Raw genomic sequence first — 11,885 nt, forward strand, 5'->3', positions numbered from 1 at the left:
AGAACAGAGCCCAGGTATTCAGCATGTCCCAGGACCTGTTCCCGCAGCCACCTTTTCATCCCAAAAGGACCCAAAAGGCAGAGAGCTTTGCCTTCCACTGGCCAGTCCCACCTCTTTGAGTGCAACAAGGTCATCTCCACATCATGCTGAGACATCCTTGATGAGGATGGTGGAATAATATAACTGTGCTATCAGGACAGATGTGAAATTAAGCAGAGCAAAGGGAAGCTGAAGTAGAAGTAACATTCACTGTGATACAGTCACATAGGCAAGGGAGAGAGGGAAATTTCCATAGGATGATGAGAATGCACAAACAAGGGGACTAAAAGGGGTTACAAAGAGAATGCATTGTTTTTGTTCTGAGTGTGTTAATGTATATTTTTTATTCTAAATAACTCTGCCTGTATGTTTATAGTAGGAAGTGGAATGGGAATGAAATTGTTTAGTATAAAAAATGATTTAAGAATAAGATAAAATAAAGTAAAAAGATGTTAGACTAGGTGATCTCTAAAATCCCTCCCAGCCCTGACATTCCCTATTCTAAGGTTCTTCCAAGCTTCGACATCCCATGTTCTAGGTTCCCTCCAAGTCCTGACATTCCATATTCTAGGTGCCCTCCCAGCTCTGACCTTCCCTGTTCTAAGGTCACTCCAAATTCTGACATGCCACATTTTAGGTTCCCTCCCAGTTCTGATACTCCGTATTTGATATTCTATCACCCACCAGAACAAAACATAGATCCAAGCTACAGGCACAGAGCTTTTCCCTCTTTCCGCCACTGAGTTTAGACATTTCTTGCCATTTGCTGATTCTTACAGAGTGGGGAAGGACTTTCTTAGGCAATATTTATTTTAACAGTATCTTATTACAGAAGAAGTGCTGAAGTCCTGTTGGGCTCATGATCACTGGTGTTCTCCCCATATCAATGATCTTGGTCCTCATCTACCAATTGGACTGGCTCAGTGTTGGTTGAAAGGGACCTGAGAGGTCAGAGGTCACAGATTTATAGTTAGAAGGGAACATAAAGGCCATGGAACGCCACCCCCTCATTGTACAAATTGGGAAACTCAGGACCAGAGGTGGGGAAGAATTTGCCCAGAATCCTGCAGGCAGGAAATGCAGAGCTGGAATCTGAAACTAGTCTCCTAGGGTTCCCCACCCCTGTCCCAAGCCCTACTCAAAGCCCATGTAGAATCCCCCAGGTACAGTATCAGCAGCAAGCGCTTTTCTAGCCCGTGTCTGAAGTGCTCCATTACTCCTCAAAATTCCTGTTTTGGACACCAAACTTAATCAATTGTTCTTTAGCTTGAGCCCCAAACTTGTTCACTTGGTATAGTGGAAAGAGCATTGGTTCTGGAGTCTGAAGACCCAGGTTCAAATCCTACCACTAACACTCAGTAGAAAATGAAGTCAATGGGAAAATGTCTGCACCCTCTCTCTATAAAGGAAAGGAGTTCATTTCTCTGCCCTCTAGCCCTCCAACTAGCTGAGAATGCTGAGGAGATATTGACTATCAAAGTTGAGTCAGTCTCCATGCTGATGAGATTTCAGGTGATGAGATGATTTCAAGTGATTATTCTGGGGAAGGCATGATATTACTGGGGCTGAAATCAAGCAAAGCAGCCGATGGGAAATGACTAGATGGTTTCGGAAGTCCCTTCTAGCTCTAAATCCACGATCCCATGAACTTCCACTTGTGGTCAAGAAAAGAAAAACACAATTTGTCATCCAAATGTTTGCATATAGCTATCATCACCACCATTCCTAGCACCAAGTTAGCTCCTCTAACAGTCCTCACAGGTTCTTGTTTCTCTCCTTCTTTTGGTCATCCTTCCCACCTTTCAGGTTGCCTCTGAAGGTCAGTCTTCATTAAAGCAGAAATCAGGTAAGATGGAGGGCTAATGAATAAAGCCGCTAGGTGGCACGGAGTCAGAAAATCTGAGTCCCAATCCAGCCTCAGATTCTTACTAGCTGTGACCTTGGGCAAGTCACTTAACTTTATCTGTTTACCTCAATTTCCTCATCTGCAAAATGGGCATAATAATAGTGCCTACCTCCCAGGATTGTTGGGAGATCAAAGGGGATAATATTTGTAAAGTGTTTTGCAAACTTTAAAGCACTATGTGAATGACAGCTATATAAATCACTTCTATTCCACCCCTGCTGAGTGGTATCAATCCTGCTAGTTTTCTGCATTTCTATGCCTTCCTTCATCCCTGCTCCAAATCACCCCCTTGTATTTGACCTTTTGGTGATGATTTTCTCCAAACTAAGGTAGTCTGATTCTCAGAAAACTGCCACATAGTGAGGGACCCCAGAAGATAGAGAAGCAACTTCAGAGGCCATCTTGTGTTACAGAGGGGGAAACTGAGGCTCAGAGAGGCAAATAAAGCGATACCCAAGTCATACAGGCAGGATCATGGATTTAGAATTTGAAACGCCTTCCAAAGCAATCTGATACAACTTCTTATTTTATTGATAAGGAAACTGACACCCAGAAAAGTTAAATGTCTTGTCAAAGATTATAGATTTGGATTGGAAGGGACCCAGAAGCCCTCTGGTCCAACCCCTTCATTTTACAAACGCGGAAACTCAGGCACAGAAACGTCCAAGAAATCTGGCCAGCCACCCAGGCAGTCACTGGCTGGTTCAGAATTTGAACCCAGGTCCACTGCCCCCAGGTGAGTCATTCTTGCCACTAATCCACGGTATCTCTTGGATCATCACTGGACCTGTATTCAAAGCCTTTCCACGTTGGCAGGACTTACCAGTGTATGCCCTGTGTAGCCTTCAAGACTGATAGAATGATGATCATCTGACCCAGCTGATTTTAATTATGAGTAAACTGAGGACAAGAGAGGTTACAGACTAGTCCAGCTTACATTCTGTGAGAGCCCAGGCATACCCCCATGGCAAAATGAGGCATCACAGAAGTTTCACATTGGAGGGAAGTTTTTCAGAACCTCATAAACAACTAGACCCAGCTATGGAGAACAGAACAGATCTGGACTCAGAGACAGGACAAGATGGAAAGAACCTCAGAGTTATCCAGCCCAGTGGTATCAAACACAAATAGAAAGAGCCTGCTGGCCACATATTGACTCAGGAAACCACAAATTGACATTGTTTATGCTGTGTTGTATTTTTATTTATTTTGTTAAACATTCCCCAATGGCATGGTTTTTCTGTCTCTGACTAGCCTAATCCCCTCATTTTAGGGATAAGGAAGCTGAGGACCAGATTGACTGAGAGAGTTTTCTGAGGTCACACAGAGACAATGACGTGGTGATCATGCTAATATTGAGAAGTCATTGGCACAGTGGATGGAGCTCATGGCATCATTGGCCCATAGCCAGAAGAAACCTGGGGGGGGGCATCAGCTTCAACCTAATTTTCCAGATGAGGAAAAGGAGGTGTTTTGCCCCAGACCACAAGTAATAATCATCAGCTGTGGGACTTGAACCTAGGTCTTCTGACTGCAGACCCTGCACTCGTGAAGGCATCATGAAGGCATTCACCAATCTGCCAACAAACATTTATAAAGTACTTACTATGTGCCCAGCTTTGTGCCCAGCACTGGGGACAAAGAAGTATACAACAATACATTTATCAACAAGCATTTTTAAAGCACTTGCTTTTTCCCAGGCACAGAATGCTAGGCACTGGGGATACAAATATGAAACTACTCCTGCCCTCAGGGAGCTTCCATTCTATAACAACAGCTAGCACTCATGGTACTTTAAGGTTTTCAAAGGACTTTACTTATTCTTTTGATCCTCACAATTCTGTGAGGCAGGTGCTATTATTATCCCCATTTTATAGGTGAGGAAACTGAGGTAAACAGAGACTTAGTGACTCACTCAGATCACATTGCTAGTAAGAATATGAAAAGGATTTGGGTCTTCCTGACTTCAACTCGAATACTCCATCCACTTCACAAGCTAGCATGTGCACATGTCCCAAAAAGCTCAGCGCAGTTCTAAGCCTTGCTATAGTAATAAGACTTTTGGGACGCCCTGCATAGATAGGTACATACAAAATAGATACTATTATCAGTCAGTAAGAGAGATAGGATTTGAACCCAGAGCCTCAGTCTCCCCATTTGGTCTGTTTTCTTCACTATTGAGCTACTCGTGGTAATTAGAACTGAGCTTTTCTTTGCTGGACTGATAGTCAACAAATGTTCGAAAGGAAATGTTTGATGTCACCCTTCTATCCCACTCTTCCTCCTGAGGCACGCATGCACATGTGGCAGAGGGGAGCCAGGTGTTTAGGCTCTTAGCACTTTGCTCTCCAATGATCTCACCAGCGGGGCCTGGAGGCAGGGGGACCATTGAGCCCATCAAAGAAGCCAATTGGCTGAAGCCCCCTTCCGATGAGAAGGCCTCCTTGCAGGCAGAAGGCTGTATGTGGGTATTATCCTCTCGTTTCCATAGTAACCGTCTCCTCTCTTCTCAAGGCTGACAATGGAAACCTTCTCACCAGTCAGGCAGTTGGCGGCATCTAAGACGTGTAGCCTTCAATGCACTGAGCTGCAATCCACTTGATGTCAGAGACAGGAGGAACTCAGCTGTGACAGCTGTCAGTGGCCCTTGGGGGGTGGAGATGATGGAAGCAGATACCACTGGCCAGAGGGGAAGATGACGACTGACTACAGAGCTCATGAGGGGTGCCAGGTTTGGCAGTTTACAAAAATTGCAGCCTGCTGAGCTAGGTGGGAAAAAGCATTGTTAGCCCCATTTGATGGATGGCTCAGAAAGGTGAGATGATTTACCTGGGGCTCACAGCTAGAAAATGCCAGGCCCAAGACTCCAACTCGGGTCTCCTGATTCCAAGTCTAGACCTCCTTTGCCACATCATAAAGCCTCCTGCCATCACTAACGGGAAAGTGAACATCTATCACCCTTAGCCAGCCCCGGGGATGGTGCCAAATTCATCTTCCCAGTTCCTGGGAACCCTATCTTTCTTCTAAATACAAACCATCTTAGCTTGTCATTGAGTGATCTCACAACAACCCTGTAAAGTAGTTTGAGTAATATCGACTCCATTTTAGCTATAAGGCTTGGAGACATCTGCCCCTCCCCCACTGACACATAGCCAGTAAATATAAGAACCAAGTCTTCTGCTTTTCACCACTTACCCCATGCTCTCTACAGATCTATCTCTAACCTGTTTCATTTTATAGATGGGGATACAGAGACCCAGAGGGTTCTTCAAAAGGATAATATCTCATTTATATTTAAATATTTTCATATATCATATATGTATATATTATGTATTTTATATAGCATTTTCATGCTTGCAAAGTGCTTTATCTCATTTATCTCATGTAACTATCTCATTTAATCCTCTCAATAACCCTGTGAGGTAGGTGCTATTATTTTCCCATTTTAAACATGTGGAAACTAAGGCTTAAGGAAATTTAGTGGCTTGTCCAGAGTCACACAGCTAGTATAAGAGGAAGGATTTGAAGCCAGGCCCTCCTGACTCCAGGGTCCACATTCTTTCCACCAGCTCTAAAGGCAGATCTCAGTGAGACCAAAATATGGTAGCATTGAGGGAATAAGCCTGTTGTCTCCAAAAGGGACTACTTTGAAGGATACAATTTCCACCCATTTTTTTTGACTTATAGGATAATAGAAGAATGGATTTATAACTGAAAGGGATATTACCAGCCCCCTTCACTTTACCTATGAGAAAGCTTGAGGCCTAGAGGTCTAAGTGACTCGCCCAAGGCCACACAGGAACTAAATGGAAGAGCCAGAATTTGAACTCAGGTCCCATGACTCCAAGGTCATCACTTTTTCCATTGCATCACAGAGTTCTGGTGTGTTTATAAAAAAAAAAAAAGAATCAATCTCATTAACTCATCTCCTGCGCCTGTGTGCAGGAAAATTGTCCAAATGGAGCTCCATAAATAGCTACAGGACACGGAAAGAGGGAATTCAGAACTATGCCCATAAAACCACAATCCATTTCAAACATCTCTAAGCCAGGCTCGGGACGGACAGGAGTATATTACACAAATCATTAAAATCCACAAGTCATACAATGATATATAGTCTTAGAGGTAGAAGACACCTTCAAAGGCATGGTGTCCAAGCTGTACCCAAACAGAAATTGCCTCTATAGCACCACACAAAATATTCTTCCAACTTCTCCTTGAATACTTCCAGTGATGAGAAACTCATCACCTCATGAGGTAATCCATTCCATTGTTGGGTGCCTGTCATTGTCAAAGAGGTTTTTTCTCCTACATTGAGTTAAAGTCAGCTTCCTTGTAACCTTCAACTATGGCTTTTAGTTCTGCTGTCTGGGGTCACTTAGATTCACTAAGGGCAAGAAGGATGACTGAGAAAAGGCCTTCAGAGTTAGCAATTAAGAGATCACTGGTAGAGTGATAAGGACAAGTAGAGGACAAGTTCCTCTAAGCAGTGTCAGTCATGAGAGTTTTTGCCCAATGCTTTGCTGAAAGCCAGGTATATCATATCTATTCCTGTGTCTGTACTGATTTAATAGAGTGATATTCTTATCAGAAAAGGAAACGTGGAAACCTGGAAAAGACTTATATGGTCTGATGCTGAGTGAAGTGAGCAGAACCAAGAGGACTTTGTACACAACAACAGCCACGTTATGCAATGACTAGTATTGTTAAACTGAACCCTTCTCAGCATTACAAGGATCTAAGACATCTCCAGAGACCTCGGGATGGAAAATGCTGTCCACATCCAAAGAAAGAACTATGGAAGTCCAATCGCTATCACTTATTTTTACCTTCTGTTGAGTTTTGTTTCATCTTTCTGATGGTTCCTCCTATTGGTTTTAATTTTTACTTACAACTTCACTAATGTGAAAATATGTTTAATGGGTATGTAAATGTAAAGCCTATATCAGATTGTGCGCTGTGTTGGGGAGGGTGGGGGGGAGGAAGGGGGAGAAAAATTTTCAACTCAAAAGCATATGGAAGTGATTGTTGATAAATCAAAATAAATTAATAAAATTTTTTAAAAAAGAAAAGAAAAGGGGGACCATATAGTTTAGAAAGGCCTCTTGAACCCCTGCCTCCTGGAGAGAGGGGATGGAGGTAGATTTCTTGGGCATCTCAAGTCCATATTCTAGACTTCTAGGATGATAAATGGGAGGCAGGAGGGTTCTTGGGCAGCACCAGTCTCTGGGTTTACTTCACCAGCAACCCCAAGCTCTTGAGTTCAGGATCCATCAGCCTTCTATTGAGAGAAAGGCAATTTTCTGGGCAATGTACCTGTTGCTGAGAGCACAAGGTCGTGTGAGAAGACTCTGTAACTGGAAGATTGGCAAGGGACTCCAGCTCCAACACAGCAGAACAAGAGACCTGAACTTTGTGTTGTCTTATTACGTGAGTTATTTGGATGCTACAGTTCATACGGGAAGGCGGTTGTCTATCTAGGACACCCAAGTAATTTTTCCCTTCTGAGGGAACACAAGGCACAGGGTAGTGTTATGAATCTGGATGACTTTAATTCCCTGGGGAAAGTGGGACTTCTTGAGGTAGGAGAAGAATTATAGTGATTGCTTCTGGACTATTCTAAGTCTTTTATGTGTTTTGCTGTATTTTATATAATAATTAATAATAATAGTAATGATGATGATAATGGACAGCTAGGTGGCACAGTGGATACAGCACTGACCCTGGAGTCAGGAGGACATGAGTTCAAATCTAGCCTTAGACACTTACTAGATGTGTGACCCTGGGCAAGTCACTTAACCCTAATTGCTTCTAATAATAATAATAATAATGATAGCTAGGATGTATATAGTACTTTATAAATATCTGATTTGGTCTTCACAATCCTGAAAGGTAAGTGCTATTATTATTTTCATTTTACAGATGAGGAAATTGAGGTAGATAGAGGTTAAATGACTTACCTAGGGCCATCCAGCTAGTAAATGTCTGAAGTAGGATTTGAACTCAGGTCTTCCTGACTTCAAATCCAACATTCTATCTACAGCACCATTTAACTGAGTCTAACTGAGTCTTTTTGTGTGTGTGTATGTTTGTATTTTTTTGTGGGGTGGGACAAAGGATGTGCCATACTGTGTACGTGAGTTGTTATCTTGAGTGCTTCTATGGGTACTGGTGACCCTTTCCTCCATTTCTGTGGAGATCCAGATGGAAATTGTATTCTGTGAGATCATCCCAGAATGCACTCCGGTTGGGGACATAATAATCCTAAAAAAGATATGATATTTGGGGGAACCCTCTCCCTCAAAAATGAGCCTGCTCCAGTAAGCCCAGTGTTTGGGGTATGGGGCCATGGATTTTACTCACAAACTATGATCCTAGCTGTGCTTTAGGAGAATTAATCCCCAAACCATTTTGGGCCCTTAGCTTTAGGCTCCTCTCCCATGCCCACTCCTCCACCTCCTCCCCTTCCAAGCATTTTTCAAGGAGCAATACCGGATTGACGTGCATGTCACGCACTCTCTCTCTGACTCTCATTTCTCTATCAGAGCTGCTAATGAACAATTTGATCTCCCAAAGAGAAAAAGAGTGCTGAGATCATTAGTCCATGAGGAATTAGGAAAGTTGGATCAGAGGAATTAGAAGTGGAGGAGATCTCAAAGGTCATTTAGACCAACCCCTACAGACCTGGTCATTGAGGCCAAGAGGGCTTCAGAGCAGGGAATGGACTTTCCCAGATCATGAAAGCGGTAAGTGAGAGAACCATGAATCAAGCCAATGCCCTCTTGCCACCAACCCAGGGTTCTTTCTCCCACACCTCATGCCAATTCCTGAGACTTAACCTATTTCCCAAAGCATATGTCTGCAATCAGTCTTGATACTGGAGCAATAGGGAGAGAAAAAAGACTCCAGAGCACAGGAAAAACATTAGTAAATATTTGGAAGATGGACATGGCAGAGCTTGCAGGACAGAGAATGGTATAGGAGAGAGAAGGTGATGCCCTTTAGACTAAGCAGTGTTGGAAATAGGGAAGAAGAAGAAGAAGGGACAAAGACAAAGAAACATGAACCTTCTGGTATAAAATGCTGAAAATTAACATTCTCAACAACAGAGAAATGTGTACTGTCAGCTCAAAAGAGGGAGGGTCTTGTGTCTGAAAAGAGGCAGCTGGGTGGCACAATGGATAGAGAACTGGGCTTGGAATCAGGAAGACTCATCTTCAGGAATTCAAATCTGGTCTCAGAAACTTACCAGCTGTGTGACCTTGAGCAAATCATTTAACCCTGTTTGCCTCAGTTTCTTCAGCTGTAAAATGAGCTGGAGAAGGAAATGCAAATTTCTCCAGTAACTTTGCCAAAGAAACCCCAAATGGAGTTATGAAGCATCAGACGTGACTCAAAAAATGACTGAACAACCAGTGTCTGAAGCCATCCACAAAAACTGTCCATAGGTAACAAAATTTGTTGGTCCCAAGAGATCAATTCTGAAAATACCTGAAAAAAGGAGACTCCAAATGATCCCCAAAGTCAGAGACATTATTATTACTTAAAACCAAACTCAAAAAAAGGGTGACTAAGAAAATATTAATCAGTAACTCCTTGGGTAGTAGAGAGATAGGGTTGGAAATGAAGGTAACGCAAAAACCAAAGACATTTTTTAAAAAAGACTAAAAAGCAGAAACTATTAGTAACTCCTGACCTGTATCCCTACTTTCACATCTCTATAAAAAACCTTCATGAGAATACTTCGCACACACAGAGAGGGCATCCTTGGTGAAAATATGAAAAGACAACAGGGAGGTTTTCACAAAGATCTGGCAGATCACGACAGTCGCCCAATTAACTGAAAGTTAAAGAGAATGCAAAATCCCACTGAGCCCATTGTTTATTGACTATTAAAATGCATTTTGCTCCGGAGAGCAAAGTAGTTCCCCAGAGGTTTTCCTCCAACAAGGTGTGTTCCATGCCTAGGGCAACATCAAACGAGATTCCTTGAAAGACACAGCAACTAGTCAAATCAATAAGCATTTATTAATGCACAAGACACTGTATTAAAAAGAGGGGAGAGGGGTAAGAAACAGCCCCTGCTTCTAGCGAGCTCGCAGGAAATGGGAGCAACAGCTCGAGCAAATGCATGGAGACAGGACATGGGAATGTGAAGCTTGGCGAACAACAAGAGATTCAGTCTAGCTAAAACAAGTGTGTGAAATGGTTGGGCTCAGGCTGTAGAGAACATTGAATCCCAGTTTAAATGCCTCTAACCAGCAGACTTTTTGACTGGGAACCAGCCACACCCTATCTTCGTAGGATCAAAGGTCCCAAAGGAGCCTTAGGTAGTGTGCCACCCAACCCCCTCATTTTATGGGAGAGAAAACTGACACCCCAAAAAAGGGTATTAACCTGCCTATGGGACATGTTCTTGTGATTTCTCTGGGCCTCAGAGCCAGGTTAGGAAATTAAATCTTCTGATTCTCAGCCCAGTGAGTGGTCCCACTAAAGTTGGCCTGAAGAGAATCTCAGTAAAACTCCCAGCACCAAAACCGCCCCCAGAGTTTCCAAAGATGCCTCATTCCTTCACGCCCTACTTTCTCCCTCTTATCCACTACACTAATTTCTCCCTTCCTTGGACTAACCCAGCTCCCTCTTCCAAGCCACTGGCTGGAAGTTTCCAGCTCCATCCCAAAAATTATTCCAGTAAACTCTCTGGGCTGTGCCATATATATAACTGCAGCTATCATCCACCCCCAGATTAGCACACTGCAGTGCTGAGGTGTATGTGGGCCTATCCCTCCACTGCTCCTCACTGTCTCCCCAATGACCTTGGAGGGATGTATATTTAATAATAATAGAAGCAACAACAATGAATGAATGAATGAATGAATAGCAGTCATACACAAGCATTGCCATGTGGTGAGGAGCTTGGATTGGCAGGTGAGAAGCGCAGCTCTCAGGCCCCTAACCATCAGGCACTTAAAATATGGCAGCAAATAGAACCAGAAGGGATTTGAGCACATAGAATGCTAGAGCTGGAGAGGGACCTTAGAACATTGAATGCCAAGGCAAGAAGGAGTCTTAGAAGAGGGAATGTCAGAGCTGAAAGGTAACCAAAGCCCAGGTCCAAGAACCAAGATTCTTGGTTCACATGACAAGATTCAATCCATGAGGCTGACCCTAGTAGTGCTGTTTTCTCTCTTTGACTAATTTCCCTCATCTATAGTTACTTCAGGAAATCGCTCAAATAAATATGAGTATAATTTGTGTCTAGGTTTCTCCAAATGTGAATAAAAGAAGTTCTTGGGTTCTGGCCAAGTCTGCAGGATGGTACAGACAAATCCGATACAGACCAGACTTTACAGAAAATTTAGAGAGCACAAAAGACTCACCAGGGCCCATAAATAGATACAGAAAACTCAAAGTATTTCACTAGCCATCACCTTCCCTCAGAAGTAACTGAACCTAGTGTGGTAAACGAGGCAACCCTTTGCCAATCTGAATCCTTCTTTCCCACAGAGTACTACAAAATTTCCCCTCCCCATTCAAGATTCATAATATGTATTGTTGAGGCTGTCCCCATTCTTTGACGGCTGCTGGACAAGCAATCCCTTTCCCATCCTCCTAGGCCTGTCCATGTGACTCACTGGCTTGGCTTTGCAAATAGGTGAGACATTGCTCAGAAATTGGGTAGCTGATCATTGATCATCTCTCTCCAAGGTACATGGCCACATCATAGGGTGAAGGGGGTGAAGGGGAGAGATTCCCTTCTCAATTCAGAAGATTTCAAACTTGAAACCTTTTGAACTTGAAATAGCCCATAAAGTAATAATAATAGGCATTAATAAAACATCTTATAATCTCAAACTACTTATGTTCAAATTGTCTCATCTGATCCTCATAATAGCCCTACAACGCAGTTAATGTAGGCATTATTATTCACATTTTACAG

The sequence above is a fragment of the Phascolarctos cinereus genome, unplaced genomic scaffold, assembly GCF_003287225.1.
Source record: "Phascolarctos cinereus isolate Bilbo 61053 unplaced genomic scaffold, phaCin_HiC Scaffold_1;HRSCAF=81, whole genome shotgun sequence".
Taxonomy (NCBI): domain Eukaryota; kingdom Metazoa; phylum Chordata; class Mammalia; order Diprotodontia; family Phascolarctidae; genus Phascolarctos; species Phascolarctos cinereus.